This window comes from Chenopodium quinoa, unplaced genomic scaffold, assembly GCF_001683475.1.
Source record: "Chenopodium quinoa cultivar QQ74 unplaced genomic scaffold, ASM168347v1, whole genome shotgun sequence".
NCBI lineage: Eukaryota > Viridiplantae > Streptophyta > Magnoliopsida > Caryophyllales > Amaranthaceae > Chenopodium > Chenopodium quinoa.
Genome location: NW_018744626.1, coordinates 2,765,497 through 2,777,561, shown reverse-complemented (window position 1 = coordinate 2,777,561; position 12,065 = coordinate 2,765,497). Strand labels below are relative to the sequence as shown.

Sequence of the window (12,065 nt, the reverse complement as noted above, 5' to 3'; positions counted from 1 at the left end):
AGACATTCTTGAAGCCGCAATTATACATAGGTAAAACTACACGAGGGATCAAGATTGAAGTATATAACTTGTAAAATTTTAAATTTTATTTAAGTAGTCTGTAATCTGTATCACGTCGTTTTTTAATGATCACTGCCAGGATGTAGAAGAGCTCCAGTTAGTTGCAGAAAGTTAAAGGGGGAATTTGTGTTAATTAAATGGAAACACAGCAATAAAATGTAACAGCAATGCTGCCCTGCCCAAGACCACCACTTCATCAAATTCAAGCCACTTTGGCTGCTGGCTCAGTTATAATTTCTTTGTTAATTTTCCAGTAAAGACAACATCATCATCTATTATTCTTCATGAGTATACTACAGTCTAAAAAGGGTGGTCACTTGAATTAGAGGACCTTGACATATACTCTTTAACAAGTTTTGAGAATGAAGAATTCTTGTTTTGTAACAAGCTTGTAGGAGAATCATATTCCTCAACGAGCCCTACAAAAAAAGAGGATTGGCAATTACTAAAAATAACAATGAGAAATCAAACTTTGGTGCCTGAGAAAAATGAATGTACAATATTTACATGGAGGGAAATTGATTGTACCATGACTAAGAAGCAAGACCGTGTTACTGTCAAGAACAAAAGTGATGCGATGTGCAATGGTAATAAGGGTACAATCTGCAAAATGATGTTTGAGAGTTTGTTGTATAAGATTATCAGTGGTTGTGTCAACTGATGCAGTCGCTTCATCAAGGACCAACACTTTGCTTCTCTTGAGTAATACTCGCCCAAGACAAACTAGTTGTCTCTGACCCATGCTCCAATTCTCCCCGTTCTCATGAACTATATATATGTTGTTGGGAAAAAAAATGCATTGGAATTAGTATGTGATCATATAAAAAAAAAACCCTACAAAATATACTGTAAGTGTGATAGGAAAGAAATTAATACCATTAGAATCCAACTTTCTTTCCATGTTCCTGACTACATCTCCAAGTTGACACTTATCCAAAACCTATAAGTAAATTATACAATACACAAGTAAGAATGTATGGTTAATCCTTCAATTAAACACCAAAAGAAAAAAAAAACACTCACATCCCATATCTGTGCATCTGTGTACTGCTCAAGTGGGTCTAAATTACTTCGTATAGTTCCTTGAAACATGGTTGGATCCTGAGGAATGATGCTCAGTCTTGACCTCAGATCTTGGAGTCCAATAGTTGAGATATCAATACCATCAATTACAATACAACCAGTTGTAGGTTCAACTATCCGAAAAAGTGCTTGTATCAGAGTTGATTTACCACTTCCTGTTCTTCCTACAATACCGGTTTTTGAACCTCCTGGAAAAGTGCATGTCACACCATGTAGCACTAGTGGCAGATGTGAAGCATACCGGACCTGCAAATTATAGATATCGATGTTCCCATGTGATGGCCAAGAACAGTCTGGCCGATTTTCTTGTATGATAAGAGGAGCCTCACTAGGAACGTTCGTGTACTGAAGAATTCTCTCCACTGATATCATCTTGTTCTCCCAATGGCATAAACAACTTACTAGCGTAGACAGCTTACCGTTGAGGGTGAGTCCATATGTCACAGCTAATCCTGCGATTGCTGTACAAGAAGATAAGACTTGCAGTTTTAGATTTGCCCATTACAAAGATATACGCCGAAAAAGACTAATACATACCAGGATCTATGCTCTCTCTGAAGTACATAGAGAGAACTAAAAGGGAGGCAAATGTAATACAAGAGAATGCATCCAGCCGCAACATTAGCCATTTCATTGCAGCAGCAAGATGGAATTCAGGTCGAGAATATGCATCAACAATTTTCATATATGTTGGCTGGAATCTTGACTGTTGATCAAAGCTCCTAATAGTTGTGATTCCCGAATTAGTTTCAGCAAAATATTGAATGACTGGAGCTTCGCATACTGGACTCAACCGTGATAATTCTCTTGATGCACACATATAATATTGCTGCATATGATAGATGATCAGTGTTTCATAATATGAACTAGAACAGTGTAAACATTCTATAGGCTCGGAAGTAAATAGGGGCCTTATAAATAAGTAATGTTTAAACAAGCAAAATCCAAAATGGTAGCTATGTACTGATCTTACTTTTTTTAACCATAGACAATTTCTCGGTTAGTTAATCTATGTTCTAACAATGAGTGCCAGTTGTGCATACAGAAACAACAAGTATACTTGTAAAGTTACAGTCTTACCTGATACCATATGGAGGCGAAAATCAAGGGGATGAATATGATCAAAACTTCCCAGGCAACTGTAGACATCACAGCAATAATTCCCAGAAGTTGGATGGAAAGGGATATAAGCCTCTCAAGTAAGGATGGAATTCGAGTCTCCACAGCACTTTGATCAGTCGAACACTATATGGGAGGAAGTGGATTGAACTAGTCAGTACAGGAAGATTGAGCCAAGTCACTATTGTGATATAAGCTCCACAAAATATTCATTTCACCTCAAATACCCATGACATGTACTCGACACTCTGACAAGGCCTCTATTTTCAAGTTCAACACTTGGACACATCAACATCTAGCATGGTTACTCTAGTCCTAGTAACATCGGATGTTATATATAAGTACTCTGTATTAAGTAAATTGTTAAAGATATTATACAAGGAATGATCACTTACTCGGTTGAGAATTCTTCCAGCAGGTGTAGCATCGAAAAAGGACATAGGAGCATGAAAAATGGCTTCAAGCATTTTTTTTGAAAAGTATGGTTGCAGTTTTATATCCTGTGGCTACAACAAGCGATACTACTGCAAGGGTGCAGAAACATATGCCAATTGCCAAAGATGCATAAACAATCAGTAGAGTAGATCCACTAAAAACAGGTTCAACATCCTTTGATGATGGAGTTGCCCATGCCCACCAATAATTGCTCCCTATTTGAAGAATTTGTAAGACAATTGAGGCCAGAATTACAAGAATCACCGGAGCTCCCCCATATGCAGTTGTGATGTAGTTCCAATAGACAGAAAACTCGACTCTACCCCTCTCTCGTTCTTCTTCTTTTACAAGCTGTTCTACAGGTGCAGAATCAGCTGCTCCCCCCTCATCATCTACTTCACCATTCACATTTTCATTACTTATGATACTCTTCTTATTGTCTGCAGAAGTAGATGCAGCCTTGTTGGAATCAGGTATCGACGACAGAGAAGTATATTGTGCACCTACAAGTTGAAAAAATTCGGACCCTGGAACAAGAATGTCATCATACTTTCCAGCTTGTACAATCCTTCCATTTTTCATGACCTTACAAAAAATTTGAGGTAGTCACAAGTTTAACAAAAGGTTAGATGACTTAATGACCCCAAATTGAAGATAAGCAGACTATGTTACTGAGCTCACCACAACTAGATCAGCAGCGTTCAAGAACTCGATTTGATGAGTAACATAAATGACAGTTTTCCTGCTCAGAAGACCAAGCAAAACTTCCTGCAATCCAAAATCAAAAAGCAGTATTACGAAATCAGAATTTTAAAAAGTTTTTTTTTATTTTTCTAAGACAGTACAAGGTAATGGTAAAAGATTAAACCTTGAATAAATGAGAACCAGTATGAGCGTCAACAGCACTAAAAGGATCATCAAATAGATAGATATCCACATCATGGTAGAGAGCACGAGCAATTTGTATTCTTTGCTTCTGTCCACCACTTAAGTTAATTCCTCTCTCACCAATAACAGTCTGATCACCAAATGAAAGAACTTCTAGGTCCTTCTTAAGACAACAAGCTTCGAGTACTTGATCATATCTTTGTTGGTCCATATCCTTACCAAACAGTATGTTCTCTTGAACCGTACCACTCTGTATCCAAGGTGATTGAGCAACATAAGCCTTTGTCCCACACAACTTGACCGCCCCTGAGATTTTAGGCATTTCACCCAGAATGCAAGAAAGTAAGCTCGATTTGCCTGAACCAACAGTACCACATATACCAACCTTCATACCATGAGACACTTTTATGTTTATATCATTTAATGTTGCCATAGTATTAGACGAAGACATATTATCATAAGTGAAGTATCCATCAATAATCTCAACTGTTGTATCAGAACAGCCCAACGGCAGGTTCTCTAAAGCATCATCTTGGAGCTCATCTAGGGAAAGAAAAAAAGCAATTCTCCCAAGCGAAACCTTGGCTTGGACTACCAAGGATATTGTATCAGGGAGGAGCAAGACTGGCTCTCGAAGAACTCGAAAGGTAGCAAGTGCTGACAATACATGCCCCATTTCAAGTGGGATTCCCAAACATATACAAGAACCGAAAGTTACCAAAGTCACCAAAGTTGGACCTACCCCAAAGAAAAAATCAATCAATACTGAACTATATAGATATTTCTTCAACCATTGCATCTCCACTTTTCGTAGTTGAAGAATCTTGGACAAAAAACTCATCTCCCATCCTTGAAACCTAAGAACTCTCATATTCCTTAAAGTCTCAATAGTCGCCTTCATTCTATTATCCTTGGATTCCATTAGTTTTTTTTGAAACTTTTTCTGCCAAGTCATAAATAAAGAGTTTGCTCCCATAAATATTAATGTTACAACAAAAGCACCAATAGAAGCAAGAAGTCCCAATTTGATGTATAGAATTAGGAAGGCTAAACTGATTTGGAAAAAAATTAACCATGTATCATGAAAGTACACAATAAAACTCTGGATTTTCTCAACATCAACAGTCACAACATTGATAAGTTCTCCACTTCCACTACTAGCCTCGTCGCCTTGCAATTGTGATGACCAAGAAGCAAGGGCTAAACTCTTGCTGTAGATCATTACAGTTGTCACTGCTCGAATCCTAATTCCAATTTGTTGCATCCTAAACATCCAATGTCTATTTATGAAAGCCTCAAGAAAAGTCGTGGAACAAAATGTCAAAGCAAGGACATAACCTTGGTTATTAAACGCCTCTTGGCCATTAAGGCAATGAACAAAAGTATCCATAAGATATGGAGCAACGAAACAAGCTAGTGTGTATATTATAGCCAAGAGAGCTGTCCATACAATTTCCTTCCAAATCGACAAGAAATAAGCCTTTGCAAGCCCAAATTCAGTAATAACAACTCTTGTACTACTACTAACACCTACATTATCATCAAAAAGCCTAGCTTGGAACACAGGAAAGGCTCGAAACACACTATTAGAAGGGCCGAGTTGAGGAATATCATCAAGCTCTAAGGTTGATTTCTGGGTCCCCAACGCAAGTAAAGGAGTTATCCAAGAAAAAAAGAGTGTACGAAAAAGAGCAGCGTTATGGTACGGAGTCACAGTTTCGCACCCTTTGGCCTTTGCCTTGCTATTTGAATCGAAGTTGCCATGATTTAGAAGAGGTTCTTCAAGATCAGGGACAACTTCATCTTCAGTTTTCAACGATCCTACACAAAATAACATTTATACAATCAATAAAATCTTAATTTCCACTGCTACTATTATTTAGAAACTAGCAGTACGGAGTAAAATAGCAACAGTGGAGAGAACTACCTTTAACCACGATATTCATTTGATGATGACAACAGAAGTATGAGATGCGTAGCCTATATAACACAACAATAGAGATCTTTAGACAAAATATGTTATCAATGCATCACATCAAGCCACCATTAAATTATAGGTAAAACAAAATTATTCGGAATATACTTTGCATATAGTTGACTTCAACAAATATTATTCATATTAGTATAAGAGTAGTATCAAGTTTGATATTCTTTCAAAAAAACCAAAAAAAAAAAAAAAAAAAAAAAACACTTGACAGGGTTGTTTATCGAATTTTAAGATAAACTTTTTAAATTTTAAAACATACGGAGTGTTATCATATATATATATATTTTAATTCTAAAATATAAATCTCCATGAAATATATCCTATAGTTTCCTTAAAAAAAAAAATCTTGTTATTATTCTAATTTTACTAAATAAATATCCTACTCAATGAAAGATTTACAACACCTTTAATATACCACTTGTCAGGGTTGTTTATCGAATTTTAAGATAAACTTTTATATATATGAAAAATTTTAAAACATACGGAGTGTTATCATATAGTGTTATCATATATATACATTTAAAATACATTACAAATACATCAAACTGATATATTAGATACACCAAGTTGTAATCGTAGATACATTAATCAATAACTATGATTAATTTAAAAAAATATAGAAACACAAAAATTGATAAAACCATTTGAAATAATATGTTAATTAAAGCTACATCAAAAATTAACTCCGGAGTACGAGTACATGAAAAACTAATGAACACCAATGTTTTAAAAAATAATTATCTAAATGAGTGATATGAGTTTCCTATAGCTTGGATTGAAAATTAAAGAGAGAGAAAGAGGGAGAATTGCAATAGATTTTGGTTTCTCCACCAGTAGAGGTAGAGATCATATGCTGCAAATACACTAGAGGATCACCGTATTCACCAAATTATTAACGAAAACCAGCTTTGATCAGAGATGACAATGGAGGAGTGCTGGAACCTGGAGGGAGAAAACACGATGCAGAGACGAACTAATAAAATTTTGAAAAGCCGATGTTTTTAGGATTTAATCTTGACCGTGTGTTTTCAAATCCAACGATCCTTATTGCTTCTCACCATAAAGGTGAGATTATTAGTATCACACATAGGATAAAAATGTTGTATAGATTTTGCAAGATAAAAAAGTTAATTTTCAATAAAATTTGGATATATTTTAGGATAAAATTGCTGGTTTTGAGTTTTATTTTTGATAAAATAAATTACCAATATTTTATATGTACAAATTAAATTGTTATCTGCAACTTTGGGGTATTATTTGTGAGATATAAAATATTTCAAAGTTGCAGATAACAATTAACGAAGGTAGTATATATAAACCAGCGTGTTTTAACACACGAATACCATACAGTAATCATACAATGTCAAAAGAGTTAACAAACCTTTTAACGGGTAGGATGCCAATTTGTGGCAAAAAAAGCCCAAAATTAAGAGCATCTGCATTGCTTTACTTGCAATTGTCTAAATTTAACCAATCTTGGTCTTCCCTTGGATTCCTTTGTGCAACACTAAGCTCTCCACATAAGTCTCAAAAGATGTGGGGCCATCAATATAATCTTCTAAATGTTGTATTTGATGACTTCTAAATTCATAAGAATACAATCTACCAGAAATCCGTAAGAAAAATGTATCCGAAGAGCATTTAAATCCGCATCCCCAGAATACCATAGCCTACAGGAATACTTTCCATTATCCTTAACCAAAACCCATATGCAGGTACGCTTAGAAGACATACTGAAGAATGCCACTGACTCACCAAGAACGAAATTAAATTTAATGGCATATTGTTCTGTAGCATCAGGCAAATCAACCTATCTTTAATCCTCCAAAGGCGATCATTTAGTGAATAAACTGCAATCGAAAACTCGGGATACTTAACAAACCCGAAACCAAACACCTTATAAGATGGAGCGAAACCCGGCCAATAAGTTATGAATTTGTATCCCATTGATACAAAAGGGCAATGACTTGATTATAGAACATAATGCTATTCAAAATCAACCCATAACAATTCTCAGGAATTCCGAAAAGTTGATCAATTTTCCTACATGTGTCTCTACTATGATTGTTGATGTAAATTTGAAGATGCATAAGAATGAAATCAGAGGAATCGATTAAAGAACACCAGGTTTTACAAACAGACCTGAATCGAATTAGGGTTTTCGCCGGCAGCCTAGCAAAGATCTCCCTCCACAATTCTGTCGGCAAATCTGGCAATTCGGCGTCGGATGTTGTGATCTGGTTGCTGCTTGATTCCGCCATTGAAATCAATTTGGGGGGTGGAATACTGTTTGGGGAAGATAAAGTCTCACACACAATGATTTACTTGTATTTGTATTCTCGGAGTATTAATGTGAGAATGTGCCCGTATTAATTTACATTGTATTCAAAGACAAGTCATAGGGAAATAATCTAACACGGATGGATCGGTCCTTAAATCTTTGATACTCCCTCCATCCCTTATTGTTACCTCATTTTCCGTTTAAAACCGTCAGATTGCCTCATTTTAATATTGAGCAATAGAAATCCAGTGGACTACTAGCTAGTGCAAAGTGCTTGATTACAGCCTCGTTCATTCCCTTACCGAAGGGATACATAAACTAAAAGATTATCAGGCATTTTCTCATTTGTATATACGAGGACTCGAGGAGAGCCACAATATCAATTAGCTATGAGAAAATTAACATGAAAATAGGCAGGATAAAACAATGTTTTTTTTTTTTTTTTTTTTTTTTTTACAACACGCAAACAAGTAATTTTGAATCAACAATAAGTACCTCGTTTTTTCCTTGCCTCCTGGGCTAATACGTGGGCCCTTGAGACAACGGTACAAGGAACCTTATTACAACAGAAATAAACGAAAATTTTACTACGGCTATTAATGTCCTGGGCTAACCTACGAATATCCCAAGGCGCATCAATAGGGTGCTGGATGCACTGCCTTGCTACCATGCTATCTGTACAAACCTCAATGGACTTGCTCAATCCCTGTGCATGAAGTACACCCTCCTGGATTGCCATCAGCTCCGTCTGCAGCGGTGATTGTGCCATCACAACTTTCCCTCCCCTCGCAACCTCTGTGTGTTCTTTCATTATGACCCATCCTATGCATGCCGTGATTCTCCCCCCTTTGTCCTTTTTCCAGCTCCATCAGTGAATATAGACAGCAGGGATCCTTCTTCACACGTTCCTGTAGCCCAGAAAAGGTCTAACTCTCCTGTTTCCCTAGGCCTCTCCTCTTCCTTGGCCTTGTGCTCCTTCAACCTGGACACTGATTCTTCTAACATATGGGAATCATTGTTTTCAGCTGTTACTCTGATCCAATAGTTCAAATACTTAAAGTGCAGTTTCAAAAAACATTCAAGACACATTTTCTAATACATAAACTCCAACATGTGACAACCCTTACTTTTAAAACTCCATTAAACTATTTGCTGCTGTTACAATTACAAAATACAAGCATTTCTGTCTCAAGAATATGCTATAAAACAAACCCATAGTGGCATTTATACAGAGATCTAGCAACTTCCAATCAAGAATAAAACTCATTTATATATAATTAAGCAATCACAGGCTGAAAAACATGCAGCGTTTGGGAGTTACAGATTCTGCAGTTTTTGTGCCTCTAAAATCACAAATAACAGTTGTAATTCTCAGGAATGCAGACAGTGGGAAGTTGGGAACACTATCCATTGCTAGTAAAATCTGCATTCACTGTAACAAATAGAGGCAGCCACAAAACAGAACCTTTGCTAGTAAAATTGCATTCGGAGACAGAGGTGGCACAAAGCTTAGACATTCTTGAAGCCGCAATTATTCATAGGTAAAACTACACTAGGGATCAAGATTGAAGTATATAACTTGTAAAATTTTAAATTTTATTTAAGTAGTCTGTAATCTGTATCACGTTGTTTTTAAATGATCACTGCCAGGATGTAGATTAAGAGCTCCAGTTAGTTGCAGAAAGTTAAAGGGGGAATTTGTGTTAATTAAATGGAAACACAGCAATAAAATGTAACAGCAACGCTGCCCTGCCCAAGACCACCACTTCATCAAATTCAAGCCACTTTGGCTGCTGGCTCAGTTATAATTTCCTTGTTAATTTTCTAGTAAAGACACATACCACCATAGTCCTAGAGGACTCAAAATTAGTAAGCTTATATAAACAGATGAAGACTCAAAATTACACGACCATCACTAAGCCCCATCATCTACGCCAGTTGGACTAAAAATATATTTTGTGTTTGAAGGTAAAGAAAATGCAAGTTCACATGCTTATGAAACTTCACACATTTAATTCACAGCATCAAGTAATGTAGTTATGTGACAGCAGGTTAATTGATCCTTCATAAGTACGATATCAAGAAAACTATAGTTAAACAACAAAAGCAGGTTTGCCTGAATAATGCTTTGCAAATCATAACAAGTAACAACTAAAAAACAACACAGCAATTAAAAAAAATGTGTATTTCACATGTTTTAGAAATGTAAGTAGGAAGAAGGTCATAATTAAGACCGAGTTATTGATATTACCTATGATCTTCATCTTCCAGAATCAGCCATCATCCACACTTCATCGAATTCATAAAAAATATGTGAAAAAGAAAAGGGAACAGGTTGATCTAAAATTTAGGCATAAACCAGCAAAAGGAGAATGAAAACAAGTTAATCTAAATCTTTGGCATACACCGTATAGGAGTAAAACACTCAGTTTATTATTGGGTTCATAAAATGATTGACTATCTCCTGTTGTCTTGTCAAAAACACCCATGTCAAGCTCAATACTCTTGAATTGTATGGTAATGCAATGGATTGACTCTACTTCCTAAGTCCTAACTGATATCAAGTCTCTATCAATATACGATTATAATTTTACCCCTAGTTTGCGCCTACATCCATCTGATGAGTTTTCGGACCAAGGGTGGAGGGAAAGACTGGACTCTGGAGCAGCAAGCCAGCAACAATTGACCCGCACTAGCACCATATCAATGACACAGCATCATCTATTATTCTTCATGAGTATACTACGGTCTAAAAAGGGTGGTCACTTGAATTAGAGGACCTTGACGTATACTCTTTAACAAGTTTTGAGAATAAAGAATTCTTGTTTTGTAACAAGCTTGTAGGAGGATCCCATTCCTCAACGAGCCATGGTACATGGAGGGAAATTGATTGTACCATGACTAAGAAACAAGACCATGTTACTGTCAAGATCAGAAGTGATACGATGTGCAATGGTAATAAGGGTACAATCTGCAAAATGATGTTTGAGAGTTTGTTGTATAAGATTATCAGTGGTTGTGTCAACTGATGCAGTCGCTTCATCAAGGACCAACACTTTGCTTCTCTTGAGTAATACTCGCCCAAGACAAACTAGTTGTCTCTGACCCATGCTCCAATTCTCCCCGTTCTCATGAACTATATATACGTTGTTGGGGAAAAAAATGCATTGGAATTAGTATGTGATCATAAAAAAAAAAAAAAAAAAAAACCTACAAAATATATTGTAAGTGTGATAGGAAAGAAATTAATACCATTAGAATCCAACTTTCTTTCCATGTTCCTGAATACATCTCCAAGTTGACACTTATCCAAAACCTATAAATAAATTATACAACACACAAGTAAGAATGTATGGTTAATCCTTCAATTAAACACCAAAAGAAAAAAAAAAACACTCACATCCCATATCTGTGCATCTGTGTACTGCTCAAGCGGGTCTAAATTACTTCGTATAGTTCCTTGAAACATGGTTGGATCTTGAGGAATAATGCTCAGTTTTGATCTCAAATCTTGGAGTCCAATGGATGAGATATTAATGTCATCAATCACAATATGACCTTTTGTAGGCTCAACTATCCGAAAAAGTGCTTGTATTAGAGTTGATTTCCCACTTCCCGTTCTTCCTACAATACCGGTTTTGAGCCCTGCAGGAAAAGTGCATGTCACCCCGTGTAGCACGAATGGCAAATGTGGAGCATACTGAATTTGCAAATTGTGAATACTTATTTCACCACGTGACGGCCAGGAACTAACTGGCCTGTTTTCTTGAATAATAAGAGGAGCTTCACTAGGAATGGTCATGTACTGAAGAATTCTCTCAACTGATATCATTTTGGTTTCCCAATGGCATAAACACCATATTAATGCAGAGAGATTAAAACTTAGGGTGAGTCCATATGTCACAGCTAACCCTGCAATTGCTGCACATGATATAAAACTTATATTACTATATTAGTCCTTATCATATTTACCATTATAAAGGGAAATTAATAAAGAAAAAGATATATACACTACTAAAACATACCAGGATCTATGCTTTCTCTGAAGTACAAAGAGAGAACCAAAAGGAAGGCAAATGTAATACAAGAGAATGCATCCAGCCGCAACATTAGCCATTGCATTGCAGCAGCAAGTTGGAATTCAGGGCGAGAATATGCATCTACAATTTTCATATATGTTGGCTGTAATCTTGACTCTTGATCAAAGCTTCT

At 36.2% G+C, this 12,065-nt stretch overlaps 2 pseudogenes; both read right to left on the bottom strand.

Moving 5' to 3' along the window:
* Positions 1-252: 252 nt before the first annotated feature.
* On the bottom strand, positions 253-8,046 carry LOC110700473 (annotated as a pseudogene).
* Positions 8,047-10,374: 2,328 nt separating this feature from the next.
* Positions 10,375-11,338, bottom strand: LOC110700784 (annotated as a pseudogene).
* Positions 11,339-12,065: the final 727 nt, after the last annotated feature.